This window comes from Chiroxiphia lanceolata, chromosome 1 (assembly GCF_009829145.1).
Source record: "Chiroxiphia lanceolata isolate bChiLan1 chromosome 1, bChiLan1.pri, whole genome shotgun sequence".
Lineage (NCBI taxonomy): Eukaryota > Metazoa > Chordata > Aves > Passeriformes > Pipridae > Chiroxiphia > Chiroxiphia lanceolata.
This window is the reverse complement of record NC_045637.1, coordinates 43,230,911-43,246,435: the sequence shown is the minus strand read 5'-3', so window position 1 is coordinate 43,246,435 and position 15,525 is coordinate 43,230,911. Positions and strand designations below refer to the sequence as shown.

At 39.5% G+C, this 15,525-nt stretch overlaps 1 pseudogene; it reads left to right on the top strand.

The window, feature by feature from the left end:
- LOC116782771 overlaps positions 1-15,525 on the top strand; it is a 78,656-nt pseudogene extending 63,131 nt beyond the window's left edge.

Sequence of the window (15,525 nt, the reverse complement as noted above, 5' to 3'; positions counted from 1 at the left end):
GATAAAAGTATTTTCTTCTATTGATCTGGATAGCGTAAAAAGCTATCTGTGCATCATCAGTGCAAATTTGGTTAGGACTTGTCTGCTTGCCTGCTTTATAAAAAATTTCCAAGCATGAACTACCGGCAGCTGGTTCACACTAACTTACCTATTAACAATGTGGTGCTGCTCTTTTGGACCGTGGAGATGGGAATATAGTGAATAAGAGTGAATATTAATAAAAATTGTGCACTTGCTTCAGTGACAAGTGAAGCAGTTTGTATAAACCTTTTAGGAAGACAAATGAGAATTGTACAGTGGGAATTTTTTGGGTTGCAGTGGCCTGCAGGGGTAATGACATCAATAAGTGCAGTATTGTATACTTATTCCCTTACACAGTAATTCTATCATAAACATAATTAATACAAAATATGCTAAGGCACTCAACCCCAAATGTCTGAGTGATAGTCTGCAGTGTGTACCAATCTGAAGATATTATAGAACATAAACTAGTGTGCTTTTTTTAGTTCTCAGCTGTCCATGGCAATAAAACTAGAAAGCACACTAACAACTGATACAGCCAAAGTTTCTTTTAAATTCCATTTACAGTCTCATAATTTCCTTATTAATTCACTGAATCCCCTTGCAGGGAGTGTCCCAGGCTGCTGATGAGTGTGCTGAGCTCATGTAAAACGCTGTTGTGCTTTGTAATACAGAGCAAAGTGTTGTGGAAGGAAGCAAAAAGGGGGAACAGAAGGCTGATCACTAGGACATCCAAAAGAGAGGTGCTTTTAAGAGAAAAGTTGATGCTCCCTGACAATTCTGGCAGGCTTGTGGTTTGCTTAATCCTCAGAGCTCTTTTATGATACATTCTGTTAGAGCCTTTTAGAAGAGATGAAGGAAGAAGTTTGTTTCCCTAACACTTTCAGCATAAATGAGTTGTTAGATTGCTTTGAATAAAACCAAGATAATATTTTAAATGGTTTACAAAGAAGCAGCAAATGGCTTTTTTGGCCGGTCGGTTGCTCACTCCAGTGAAACCCATACAGAATAGTTGTCTGGGAGCAAGCATTGTGCTCTGGGTGCTCTGACAACACCTCTTCTTGCCCCAGGGTGTGCTCAGTGGCTTGAGTACTTGCATGATGAGTTCTGAGTGCCTTCTCCCCAGCAGGGACCATAAGTGACTTTACTGTTCTGCTGTTCTCACCAACACTAGGAAGGGAATGTTCTGCAGCCATCTTGTGAAACAAACCTCCAGAAATGTAATGTGTCATGGAATTAATGTATTCATAACCATAAGCAGTTAGGGTTTGGGTTTTCTGTCTTACTCATAAAATTGCAGTTCTTGCAGCATGTAACTCTTAAGACCAAGATGACAAATGCTGTGAAGTCCTTAAAGGAGAAGGGTGCTGTTCAACCTCTTATCCTATGGGATCCAATGAAATCCCATATGGAGGTGACATGACTGCAGGCAGAACAACGATAAGTTATTTTTCCATCTTGTACATCGGTAATGTTAAAGTGAAGGATATGTGGCTTGACTGTTTTAAAGTACTGGTGTACTTTAAAAAGGTAGCTTGGGGAAGATGCAAAAAATAATTGCCATGATTTTTTTCTTGAGAGTTGCCTTGGACATAATTATTGATTCTCAAGTGTGTGTGTGTGTGTGGTTTTTTTTTTTTGTATGGTTTGGTTTGGGTTTTGGTTTTTGTTTTTGGTTTGGTTTTTTTTGTTTGGTTGGTTTTTTTTGTTTGTTTGTTTGGTTTGGTTTTTTTTTTCCTTTTTTCCCCTTCTTTTTCCTCTAATGCAAAAATGTTGTTATTAGGTTAGAAAGAATGGGGCAACTAGCTAATGAAGGGAAAGAAGCAAACAATCTGCCAAGCTTGCATGAAGGCAGCAGCAGCTCATAATTTTTTGATACTGTTTCTCATTTATGTGTTTTTCTGTGCCATTTTTTTGTCATGAAATAAGCATGGATGAAACACTAAATTTGGTCCAAATGTAAAAGTTATTCAGTACCTGCCCACACTTGGAAACTGTAGCGATGAGAGTTGCTGTACAAGGACAAAGTGCTGTTATGTTTTGTAACACATACGAATGAATGATTCTGACCCTTTGAAGAGAAAAGGTCAATGTCAGTTCTTACAAAAGCAAGGACTGTGGCCAAGCAATGTTGGCTGGAACTTGCACGAGCCTACAAATGCACCTTAGTGTTGGCCTGTAGCAAACACCCAGATATTCCAACTTTATTAAAGAAAACACAAACACCTGCCCCCCCCGCCCCAATCTTCCAGATCTGCTTAGTGGGGCCAAATTTTTCTCCTGCTCTTTGTGATCTGGATGGCTACCCACTGGGGATCAAGATGAGATCACCAGACATGTTTTTCTATGGGTGACCTAAATCTGAAGCTGTTATCTTCCTCAGCTGAGCAAGCAGTAGAAACTAAAAACAAAAGCAACTACTAAAGAAAACTCCTTGGCTTTAAAACTGTTAAAGAGGAAGCAAACTGTAGTTGAGAAGCAAGTTTCCAAAACAAAGATCTCCTTAGAGTAATACATTTGACACTTTGCCATAGGCAGAGCTCTGTGCATGTCTGGGAAACCCTCACAGAGCTCAATATGAGGAACGTGTGGCTGGTGGGGATGATTGACTTACGGTGTGCAGCGCAGAGGTTTGAGGGACTGGCTGACCCCCTTCATTTCTCCCACAGTAGTGATGATACTTGCACATCAGAATAAAACAGGCTATTCTTTTTCACTGCAGCTGAAATGCCTCCCCTGCTGCCCCCCAGTGACTGCAGGAAGGGAGCTGGGCTTTTATGAATGTGTTAGCCTGGAGCCCACTGAGAGCTATAAATGTCATGCCCTAAATGGCATGCCCTCCTGGCTAGGTGGAATTCATTCTTCAGAGTGACCTGAGGATAGGACCACTGCCTTCCTTCCCAGGATTTTTCTGCCAGAGAAACTGCATGAGGCTGTAAATGTGTATTGAGGAGTTGTTGGGAGGTCCCTTGGCTCTCTTCTGTCTTGACTGCCCTAGTCTGCAGCTCCAGATCCTACTCCAGAGGGAAAAGATAGAGTTATGCTTCTGCCTAATTTCTATGAGACCAAAATCGAAAAAAGAGCTATTTTTATTTTCATTTCCACATATGTTAAAATGTATTGGTGTAGGGCCATTGTGGGGCAATGAAGTGGTTCTTTGACATGATGAAGAGATTAGACATATCATCACTTGTGTTTTGCTGCTCCAACTTCTTTGCCAGAGGTTACTTTATAATGTAAACGACAATAAAACCAGAAGACACGGAGGATTTGAGGAGAGAGTCAGTAGGTAATGAATTTCTTTTCCCTGGCTGTGGACATGTTTGAGATATAACATGGAGGGCAATGGTACTCCATGGTCAGCAGCAATGCCTTTGCTGCCATGATGTGCATCCTCCCATCCATGATCCCTTCCCTCCACATGTGTGTGTAATGGATGACAACATGCTCTCTACATAAGTGCTTTTTTTCTGAGATGCTCTTTGTCCCTTATTTTATGTAGGTTTCCTGCATATTTGTGACTGACGAATACCACATCCTTCCCAGGGACTCTACTGGTGATGGTCACTTTTTTTGCCTTTACTTCTGTTTTGTCAAGGAAAATTAAGGAGCAGCTTTTCTGTATTGTGCTTAAATCCTCCTGGTATTCATTGAAGAAAAGCAGGTGGATGTTGATGTCTTGTTAGACTAGGATCTGTCCCCTCCATGTCCTTTGAGGAGAAATGGTGCAGAGAGTCAGAAGCTGGAGTGCTGCACAGCAACCTTAATTTCTGCCTTGAACACAGCTGTGAGACAATTTTCCTGGAGAAACTACTAGGTTGACAAATACAACTGAGTAGCCTGTTTGGGAATTTCACCTTAAGAAATAAGCCATTTTGTTCACACCTGGAGTTCTCAGATCTGTACCCTACGTAGCTCTCTCCTGTTGTAAGGCTGAGTGCTGGATTCCCTGTGTTTGCCTCTGCACTCTTACCTACACAGCTGTTAGCCATTACTCTGCATTCTGTTTGTCTATCTTTTAGCTGAAGGAATTTTTTTTTTCTTGATTTAATTTGATTGGGATAAAGTAATTATGCAGAAACCGCAATATCTCTGATGGTAAGCAGACTGTAGACACTATAACTGTCTAAGCAGAAATGGGTAAAACTTGGTTTTATGCTAGTTGTGTATGGGATGTGACATTTTTGGCATTGTGCCTGCATTTTTGTGTGTATTTTGTCACCTAGGAAACCCCATCTCTTCCCACCCATCAAGTTTACTGAAACTTCAGCATTTGTGGTTGATCAAAATTGTTAATTTGGGGCCAAAAAGAAATTTCAATAAAAATATTGTAGGTAAAGTTGTCAAAAATCCTTGTAGTTTACCATGTTTGTTTGAACTGTTTTATTAGGGTTGGAACAGGTTGTCCAAAAAAGCTGTGGATGCCCCATCCCTGGAAGTGTTCAAGGCCAGGCTGGAGGGGGCTTTGAGCAATTTGGTCTATGGAAGATGTCTGTGCCATTCTGTGATTCTATGATTGCAGATTATTGATATGCTACGTGAGACTGTATTGACTATGTAATTGCCTTACTCAAATTAAGTATGTTTGATACAAATGAAGTATTCATAGTGCTTAATTTGCATTTTCAGAACATAGTTGGGAATATAAGATCCTTTCAAGAAACAGAATATATCCAAAAGCTGTGGTCTTCATGTAGCTAAAATGTTCCTAAAGGTTGGACTTGCAGAAACGCCTACTGACTGAAAACATGGCTTCCCATCCAAAGACATTTCCAAAGGTTTAATACCCTGGAAAACAGATTTTATCCATCTTAAAATAAAACCTAATTACTTCTGAAGATCTTGTTCTGAAAGGTAAGTTAAAGACTGCTCCTCTGTGTAATCACACAAATGTGTTTTGTCAGTTTTCATTAAAAATGTCCAGCTGGCCTGAGCCAAGCTGCACGGGCCTGCAGAGCACAGCATTGCTGCTGGGATGCTCCCAGCTACCCCAGCGGGACCCCATTGCTCACATAGAGCTGGATGTGGAAACTGACTTCAGTTAGGCTGGGAGCACTGGCAAGAACGCTGAGGGTTACATCTTTCCACTTCAGAAACTCAAGGGAGATATTAAACATCCGCTTGATCAGCAGCTAACTCCCTGATCCAATTCTTGCTCCAAGGATGTCATGTCTAATGGAGCCAAACTGCCAGAGAGCTGCACCTGAGAGAGGAGGATTTCTGTCTCAGGTTAGTCTCTGGTCTGGATCCAGAAGAACTGCCAGAGGAGGGAGCCAAACTACATTTCTGTTTGCAATATTTATTTTGCTGCTGTTCTTGCTGCACTGCTGCACTTTCTGTTTCCTTTGTGGTAGGAGGAAGCCAGGTACAGAACAGAGTGTGCTCATGAACCTTCTACTCGATGGTCCTGCTTTAATTTCCCTGCTTGTAAACTGGTATGGGAAGGGAGATACTCTGCTTTCAGAAGATATGTTAGAGCAGCTGTTCCCAGTAACAATAATGACACTATTGCTGAGACAAACATTTTCACAATGATGCATGGGAACGCTAAATCCAAACCACATTGTTTAGCTAATGCATGCTTTCACTCTGCTAAGGGGGAATGTCACATAACTGAAAGTAAATTGAAGAGATCAGAGTTTAGAAAATATGACAAAGTTGAAAACTTAAAGCTGTAATACACAGTAACATCCTTTAGCAGCAAAATCAATGATTCAAAGTGGTGTGTGTATGTGTATTTTATGGCAGTTTATTAGGTATGACTCGCCTCTGGTCAGTCCAGTGAAGAGTGCTTTCTGCCAAGCACTTCAGTGAAACTGAGCATAGCATATAGATCTCCTTTCCCACAGCACATATCAAGCATTGCAACATATCATAGATATGTCACACTGTAGGTATGGTTTCTGGCATTTTTCTTTAATCTGCACTCCCAGTTGGGACTAATGAAACACTACTCTCAAGGCGTGTGTGTGCACATGTGTGCGGAGAGTTCTCACACACTGCTTTAATAAGGTAATACTTTTATTTTCCTTAGCAAGAGGAGAGGTACTTGCCTTCAGTAGTGATGCAGTGCAACAGCTTAGGGAAAAGAAAGCTAAAGATGAATGGAGACCTGAAACATTTAATTCATAAATTAATTACTGAGCTTAGTGATATCTACCTTAATATTGTGACAGCCTTGCTGTTGGCACTCTCAAAATAACTGATACGAATTTGAAAGATTTTTGGAGAGCCTTTTCCTTCTGGCACCGTCGTGGAGAGATTGCTAAGTTTAGATCACAGGAATGCAAAGTTACTCAATCAAACACAGAAGTCTGCAAAGTTCATGGAATAAATGGAGATAAAAATGAGCTTTTGTTTCTTACTAGAGGATCGTGGTCAGCTTTCCCCCTTCCTCCTCCCCATGCCTTTGTTGTAAGTTCTGGGCAATGGTGATTCAACCAGGTCTGATCGAAGCTACAGATACCTTTGGCAGTGGTTTGATGGCTTCGTCTGAACTCAGCCAGCAAAGGAGAAAAAAGGGGAGGGGAAGCACGCTGGGGACTTGAAAACTGTTTTTAGGTGTGCAAACTAGGGAGCTGACGGCAATATCTGATGACAATATTGAAGTGCCTTTGTGATTACTTGATTTTCATATTAGAGGGTAGAGTCTGTCAGCACATTGTTTGCTTTTACTGTCTGGACTCCTGCTTTTGAAAAGCTGATCTAGTTAATTTCAATGATACACTATACAGTAATCTTGCCTATTAAAATAAATGGAATCCAGCACTTTCAACAAGAGCCCTTGACGTTATGATCCTCCCATGTATTGTCAGGATCCTGGGGCACTGCAGTTCATGAATAACACAGATGGAGGAAGGTTTATAGAGTCTGTGGCAGTGGTTTTATTTCATATCTGAAGTGCGAAAAGTTTATTCCAAAAAACAGCATTATATGATACTTTTAAAATTAGTAGACCTGTTAGGCCGTACAAATAATTGTGCAGGTGCTGTAGGACTTCATGATGGAGCCCTTTGGAGGGAAAACTGGAGTGTTGCAGAGGCTGTGTGCTAACACAAAAAGCCAAATTAAAAACGTATGCAGCCATGCTGCAGCATGTGGGTGGCTTTTAGGCAAGTGCAGAGTGTTGTTAAATGTCGAAATCAAATATAGTCATGGGGAAAACTGGTGTGTGAATGGAAAGACTGATCACATACTTGTCCTGTCGCTTAAATGTGCGGTAGGCTCCTCTGAAATTGAAAGTCTGCCTAGTTGCAAGCCAGATTATAGGGAAATGCAAATCTGATTTTAAGTCTTCATTCTTTTCTAAAGTCTAGCCTTTCTGTAGATTTGAAAACTAAGTTTGCATTTGCAATTTATTAACAGCTGCCTTTGCATTTTCATGTTAAGGCTGCGGACTTACTGTCTGCTCACTTACACTAATGATGTTGCCCATAAAACCAGACAGCTGGCAACTTAAGTAATGAATAGTAGCCTCAAAACATAGCTGTGAGGTGAAAGAAATCCCTGTTTTGTAGATTTGAAAACTGAGGTACAGAGATTAAATGTTTATTCAGCATCCTTTGAAAGACTGTGGCATGGACAGGGTTTGATCTTTGCTCTGGAAAACCTCAGTCTAGTACTTGATAATGACCTTTATATCATCTTCTAGGTAAAATGCCAAAAATTCATGTAATGCTCCCTCTTCATCTGAGGAACAAAATATTAAGTAAACAGTAATGATTTAGGCTGCCTAACCTGAAACAACCCTGTAACCCTGACATTTTATTGTGTAAGATGAAGACTTGGTTGATTTAAAACAGTTCCTGATATGTGATGATCTAGTCCTTATCTACTCTCTAGTTCACCATATGCAGAATACTCTTTTTTACAAGTTAAAAAAAGGCATGATACTATTTGAGGCCAGGGAAATGACTGAGTTGGATATTGGCCAAAATATCAGACGTAATCAGCTCAAAAATAAAGACAGTGTGAGTACCTTTGGTGGATTAATACAGGAGAAATAAGCCTACAGCTTTCTAAAGTAAGCTAAAAATGATGCTTCAGGTTCTTTAATCCTCCCTCCATCCCTTGTCCTATTGTGTAGTTATTTTGTCCATTCAATTTAGAACAGTCCTGTCCTGAATGCTTTTGCCAGTCACACCACCTTTTAATCTTCCTTCTGTTCATTTGCAGCTACTTTGGAGTTGCAGTTCCTTTTACGTCACTCACCCAATATTTAGAATTTATAGTTTCCCCAGATAACTGGCCATCTTGACAAGAAGAGTGACACAATCAGCTGTCAGATACTTTTCATTCCTGACTTCCATGCCAAAACTGACATGTGGATATTAGGATAATAATGTGTTATCTTAATTAGGTGTATCTTCGTGATACGTGCTATATAACAGATAGAGCATATGAAACTACTGCAATGTCTTGCCAGGGTATCTTTGAAATGAGATTCCCTACTTAAGAGTTTTCTTCCTTCTTAAATAAATAAAGAGTAAACGAACAATTGCAGAGTCCAAGTCTGAATCCTAGCACTTCCTGTTAAACCTCACAAAATAGTGCAAGAAACATGTTTGGTCTGCTTTCTAAGGCTTGATGATGTGATAGGAAGGATGTTGTATGTAACATCAAAGAATGATGTTGTTATACCTCTGAAGCATGACTTCTGGAAGTCCAAGTGAAATAATGTATGTTCATTTTTCTCCTGAATATGGCAGTTTTTAATAGGCTTGGATTCTTATCAGAAATGTTCCAATGATTTCCTTCATTGTGTTTGCGTGTGCTTTGACTAGCCAAATTTCTCTCACACTTCCCCAAGTCCTGTTAAGTGACTCCCTGCTGGGTTAAGTTAAGAGCAGTGCCAAGCAAATTGCAAGCTGCGAAAACCAGCCAACAAACCACTGGTGATGAGCTCTTTCAGCTCATGGTGAATGTTACTGTTTTCATAATTCCAATATCATATTCAAGTGGAAAATGGTGAAGTCTGGACTACAGACAGACCTGAACAGTGTTTTGGATTTGAGAATAGAGTCTATCTGAGGGTCAGGGTGGATCATAACTTTCACACTTGCCGTCTATATATTCATGTTAGGATTAAAGTCTTGAGAGTATTCCTGGCCCAGCGATCATTCTTGAAATAGACTTCTTGGAGCTGTGCATGGTGATCTGGGGGCAGAATTTACATCTATGTATTTATATCTCACTTAGAATGATTACAGACCTTTTTGTGAAAGACCATAAAGTGTGACCCTTTAGAGAGTCCTGCAGAACAAAGTGTGTAATGCACAAAAGATAATTCATAAGGCATGACTGGATTAATTTCTTCTCTATATCCTCTGCTGTAGTGAATATATTATGAGTATATTGTGTTTTCTTCCCTTTCCTCTTCCAAATATATCCTGAAGGGAATAGATGTTGCCTGTTGTAGCATGCCTATAACTATTCCTTTTAGTTTATTCTCATCATTGTCCTCAAACTCAAGTCCATGAATTGTTTAGCAACATGCCCATGTGTTGGCATGCACGTGGCAAGAGGCTCAGGGCAAGGTGGTGACTTTCCCTGGAGGCGAGATGTGAGCCCAGGATAAAGTATTTCCTCAGTGGAGTTTTCTCAGCAGGTAGCTCTGCTACAGTGTTGCACTCACCTTAGTAATCTGAAAGAGATTTTGTGAAAATCAAAGCCAGTCAGATATTAAATTGAGACAAATAAAGCTTCAATATTTAGGAAAGATACTGAATTCCTTCTTTGTCCCGTGAACGGGATGTGCTTTAAAGGTAGGAGCAGGTGACAGACTCCTGGTATTTCTGGCTGTGCCGCTAATTTCCTTCAGAACTGATGTTTTTCCACAAGTTATACTCACACGCAGATCTTCACTTGTAAAGTGATGATACCTATATCCCAGCCACAGGCATACTTATTTATAAAAATCTCAATGAAAACCTTAGATGACAGACCAAAGCCAAGTTTGCATTGACAAAATGCAGATTTTGAGACTACATAGTGCAACGGCGGACTATTTCAGGAGAAAGGGGACTGTCTACAATGCTAAATCACAGGAGGTAGAAGTGATAGGATAGTTTCCTTCAGATATGTGTGTTCCAGATCTGTACTAAAATGCAGAGGAAGATTCTCACAGAATATCTTGTTTTTAAGCTGGGGAAAAGGTGGACTATATAACAGACACAAAACATGAAACTGCAGTTTAAGGTAATAATGCAGTAATGTAATTGGAAACTAGTTTAATGTTACCTCTTCATGTGTGAGAGCTCAATGGCATTTCATAATAAGGGACTTGAACCTAGCTCTTCTGTATCCTGTCCGTGATCTTTTGGGTCAGGCAGACATGTTGTCTTAGAATCATAGAGTCATTAAAGTTGGAAAAGACCTTAGTGGAAGTCCTCTGCTGTGGAGTGCTAATAGCACCCTGAAGCAGACTAACCTTTCCTAGGAGACATTTATGTTAAAACTAGTAAATTCCTATAACAAGTTTTGGTTTGAACAAATCAATATTTTTGGATACAGAAATATTTTTTTGAAAAATTCATAGGTTATACTTGCTGTTCCAGTCACAAAATCCACTTTTTATGTCAGTTATATTTTTCTAATGCCCTAAAAAGATTATGTATCTGCTCTCCTCTGGGTTCCTCAGGCACATCATTCCTCAGTGTGTTGCACAGCTCTGTACTACTGTAGTAGGTCCTAGTTGTAATAACAGAATAGGGCTAACACGATGTTAAGTATGTTACAAACCAAAAAGATTTGTGGTGATCCCCAAGGTGTTTGTTGTCAAAATATAAGTTGAGAGTCTGGAAGTGGATCATAAGGATGGAGTGTGTGGGTATGTGTGTGAATGTAGCAAGGAAACACTAAGATATAAATGATAATTTAAAGTATATTGTTTGTCAGGTCTTTATATGTGCAATGCAGAAGGCTGGAACTTTAAAGAAATGTTTGAAATTATATAATAATTGATAAAGATATCAATTTTCACATGACAGTCAACAATAACATTAAATGTCTTAGTGAACTATAGAGTGCAGTATTGTGAGAGAAGGTTTCACTGATAATTTAAAATATGACATTAATTTTTTGCAGTCTTGTTTTAATGTAGATTTTGCTGAAGAAGGATGAGGGAAGGAACAACAGTCTATCTACCTTTATCCAGATAATTGTGTTTGCTTACTACTGGTATTGTCTCATTGGGTGCAAACTAGAGAGTGTATGAGCTGGTCCTGCCAAGCAGGTTGATCAAGGTCAGGAAGAATATGTAGGATAGGTGGCATCTTTTGATCTATTTATCCAAACCTAAATCAGAAAAACACCTGTGTGAGGCTGCTATTGAGGATAGAAGTTTAGGGAAGTCAAATATGTGGTCATCCCACTAATACTTTAGAATCAGAGAATATGTCAAGTTGTAAGGGACCCATAAGGATTATCAAGTCCAACTCCCTGTACCTCAAGGACTACCTAAAACTAAACCATATGGCTAAGAGCCGTCACGACTTCCCTTGGAAGCCTGTTCCAGTGGCCAACCATCCTCTCAGTGAAGAACCTTTTCCTAATGTCCAACCTGAACTTCTGATGCAGCTTCATTCCTTTTCCTCATGTCCTATCGCTGGTCATCAGAGGAGATCAGCACCTCCCTCTCTGCTACACACCTTGGGGAAGTTGTAAACTGTGATGGGGTCACCCCTCAGCCGTCTCTTTTCCAAGCTGAACTAACCAAGTGGCCTCAGCCACTCCTCCTACATCTTGTCCTTTTACTACACTGGTTGCACTCCCCTGGACACACTCTAATAGTCTGATGTCCTTCTAATATCAGGAGCCCCAAACCACACACAGTACTTGTGGTGCCATCATATCTCTGATGCTAAAGCATTGTGGACTTTCTTTTTAAAATTCACCCATTATAATGAACATGGTCATCTTCTCTAACCTTTGGTTAGAGCTGTGCATGCTGCTGGAGAATAAACACATCTTAGAAGGTGACATTCCTTCTCCTCCTCTCATCCTCTCTCCAATGAGAAGGTACTCTGTTTTCTTTCAGTTCTTTTCTTGTCTAATAAGCATGCATGTTTGGATAATTTAGGATGAGTACTCCATGAATGAAGAAATTATGTAATATATGTGGTTGAGATAAAGAAGTGATCAATTTAAATTTAAATTTACATTTAAATTTAAATTTACAGGTACAATGTAAATTTAAGGATGACCAGAGACCTTTCAGGGACAGCTCTCATAAACTGTAATGCCACTCAGAGGCTGGAAGTTGTGCGAGACTGCTGGCAAAGAATTACCTTGCTCAGATAGGCTGTTCCAATCTTCTCTTTCTCAACTTCTCTATGGATAGCAGAATTGTTATAATATTTAATTCACTACGCGATAGCACCTCTCTGAATGATGAGTGTTTATAAAAGCTTTCAAACTTGAAAAGCATGTAACATTCTTCTCTTTGATACATGACCAAAGGACTTTTAGGAGTAGTAAACATTAAGCGTGGTGGAAGAAAATCATGTGTTACTAAGGCAAGACTAGCAATGTAGTTTTGAGCAATTTATACAGACTAGAAAGTCATCATGTATTACTGAAACTTGGTCTGCACATGGGAATGTGGCTGGCATATTAATGTTAAGAAGGAGCATGGCAATTATGTACGATGAGGTGCCAGGACACTAATAGGTATTCCTATGGAAAATGGTTGAAGCTCAGCTGATGGCTGATACGAGTTTTGCTGCATTTTCCTGTCCTATGCTATCATATAATTACCACTTGGTGTGTGAATTTTAACAGCATGAAAAACCTCACCCCTAAGCCAATACAGCTTACAATGTCTTAACAGAGATACAGTTACAGTAAGGGAAAAACATATTTTTGTAACTAAAGAGTGTTATAATTTAAATTGCTAATTTAAGCCTTATTGGCAAAAGAATTTATAAAGTTTGGACAAGCTCTACCAGTGTAGCTCTGCTAGAAATCTTTTTGTTAGGAGTCAAACTGGGAAGCTTTTGAACCCTGGGTTCTAATATGCTGCACAGAAGGAAAGAGAAATGAGTTCTTGCCTGTTCCAGATAACAGTGGAGAAGCTGCCCAGTCTGTCGTGCCTAACCATGCTGCTGAATCGCTTCACTACAGATCCCCGGTATCAGCAACTCTTCATCAATCTGGTAAGACTGAAGCCAACTCTAAAAACAAACATTTCCTCCATGAACAATGTGTTTGTTATATTTTCTCATTTGTTTATGATGGCTGTGTCAGCTGCACTGATTTACATAAACACTGCCAATCCTCCGACATTACATTCTCAGCAAAAGTAGCTGAGTACAAACAGCATTCCAAAGTTTTAATTCATATTGTATAAACATAACAGATGTTGATAAAATGAGCCAAAAAGAAAATACAACAAAGGAGACCATTTCAAGGGGGCTTTTGATTAAAATACATTCCAGATTGACAAAATGATACAATGTTAATGGAATAGATCATTTAAATGTCATTATTTGGCTCTTACAGTCCTATAAAGCAAATATAAAGCAACACTTTTGAGATTTAGACTCCATTACAGTACAGTGCCTATACATCAAATTATAAATAAAACTAAATTTCTTTCCTTTTTCTTTTTTTTTTTTTTTTTTAATCCCTGCTATGACATTGCCACATTTATTTCCTAAATACACTACTAAAATACCGGGTCCAAAAGCAATAATATTTTAGTATACTAAATAAGGCCTAAAATAAATATGTTATAAACAAAATAAATGTAGTTTCTGCCTCAGTGAATTTCCAGTCACTGAAGCTGAGGTGGGGAGGCACTGAGAAATCCAGGCCAGGAAGCCTAATTCAGATGGGTTTTATTTAAAAAGATATAAAATCTGCTCCTGTTTACTTATGTGTAAATAAGATAGGGCTGAGTTCAAGATCCATCTGGTCTAAATCTCTTGCTTTGAGAATAGCTAGAAGGAGAGAAAAGTTACAAAACCCGATAATGCTCCTAATATCCATTATCTAGTTTGGATTAAGAGTTTCCTTTTAATAGATGGGAAAACTGAGGTGGAGAGAGGACACATGATTTCTGAAGTTCAGAAGGAGGTCATACATGGGAGTAGATGCCAGCTCAGCTGAGGCCCAGTCCAGTGCTTGTGCCATTGGGCCACACAACTTTTTATTATGAGAAACTTATGGAACCCAATGAGGTTTCATATCGATACCTAACTTTTTAGTATCTGATATGATTCCTGAAGCACAAAGTTAAGTGTCCCTTTCAACAGCTTGTTACTATCACTCATGAAAGCTCTGTTTCTGATATCCATGTAAGTACCCATTGTGAAGTTCTTGGATGTAATGATTTCCTGTGGCAGTGAGTTCCACAGCAAAATTATATGCGGTATGGAAAGAGAAAATCTTTTTACTTTTCTTTTCCTCCTTATGTCTTTGAATGTCTTGTCTGTCCTGTAAATGAAAAAGGGAGAAGAGATGTGTCCTTCTACTCTCTGCATTTATTTATATTATTTTGTCAAGTCTTTGTTTCAGTTTTACTCTGTCTAGGGAAGCATACACTTGGGAAGCATAATACACCTTCTTTGATAGAACTGGTCAAGTCATAAGAAGGATACTGTGGAATTATGGAAAAAGTAAAAACTTACTGAACCACTATATAATCTATACAGACCAGCTTAGTTAACAATAAAATGGTCTTTAGCTTTGTTCCTATCAAGAAAGCATTATAGCCCTTATGGTTTTCAGTGACCAGAGTTTAGTACCTCTTCTTCTCAGAGCCATGTGATTGTTCTCTTTGTCCTCTTCCTTGCAGCCTGTTTCTATGTGAATTGATTTTTTATAAGCATTTACTGTGAAATATTATAGGATATCATAAATGGCTGTGTAATGAGTAGCAGCTATAAAAAAAATCTTGAGACTTAATAAACCTTGGGGTCACTGACTGTTTCCAAGTAAAAACTTAGACCATATCAATGTACCTCAACTTTACTTTTCTAGCCTGTGAAATTTGGGTACATTCCAGTTGTAATAGTTTACTTAGAGTGAACCTGGTGGTTTACCAAAAAAAGAAAGTGCTTTTTTACTATGGTATTTCCTGATGTTTTAGGCATAATTTGGGATGGGGAGCAGGGAGAGAAGAATCCATGTTCTTATTGGCTCCTGTCCCTCAAGCCTGCTACCTGTCTCCCTGGCCTCCTTCCTCTGCCTCTCCTTCCCACCCTTGTGGCAGTGGGAGTGCTTGTACTTTTGTCTTCTCTCTTTGCCTTACAGAAGTCACACATAAACAAATATTCAATGTCAGTCGGAGCTCATTTCTCACTGCAGTGCAGCTGTGTCATCTTTCACACCCTGGGGCTGTGCCACCTCACTGCTGACCTGCAGAACCGAGTGGTTAGCGTGATCACCAGGAAGGACCTGATGTCTTTCCCAGTGCAGGAGAGGCTGAGGCTCCAGCTGGTGCTACAGAGCCCTGATGCTGATGAACTGCCCCCAGATTCAAGGCCACGCATGTATTCTTAG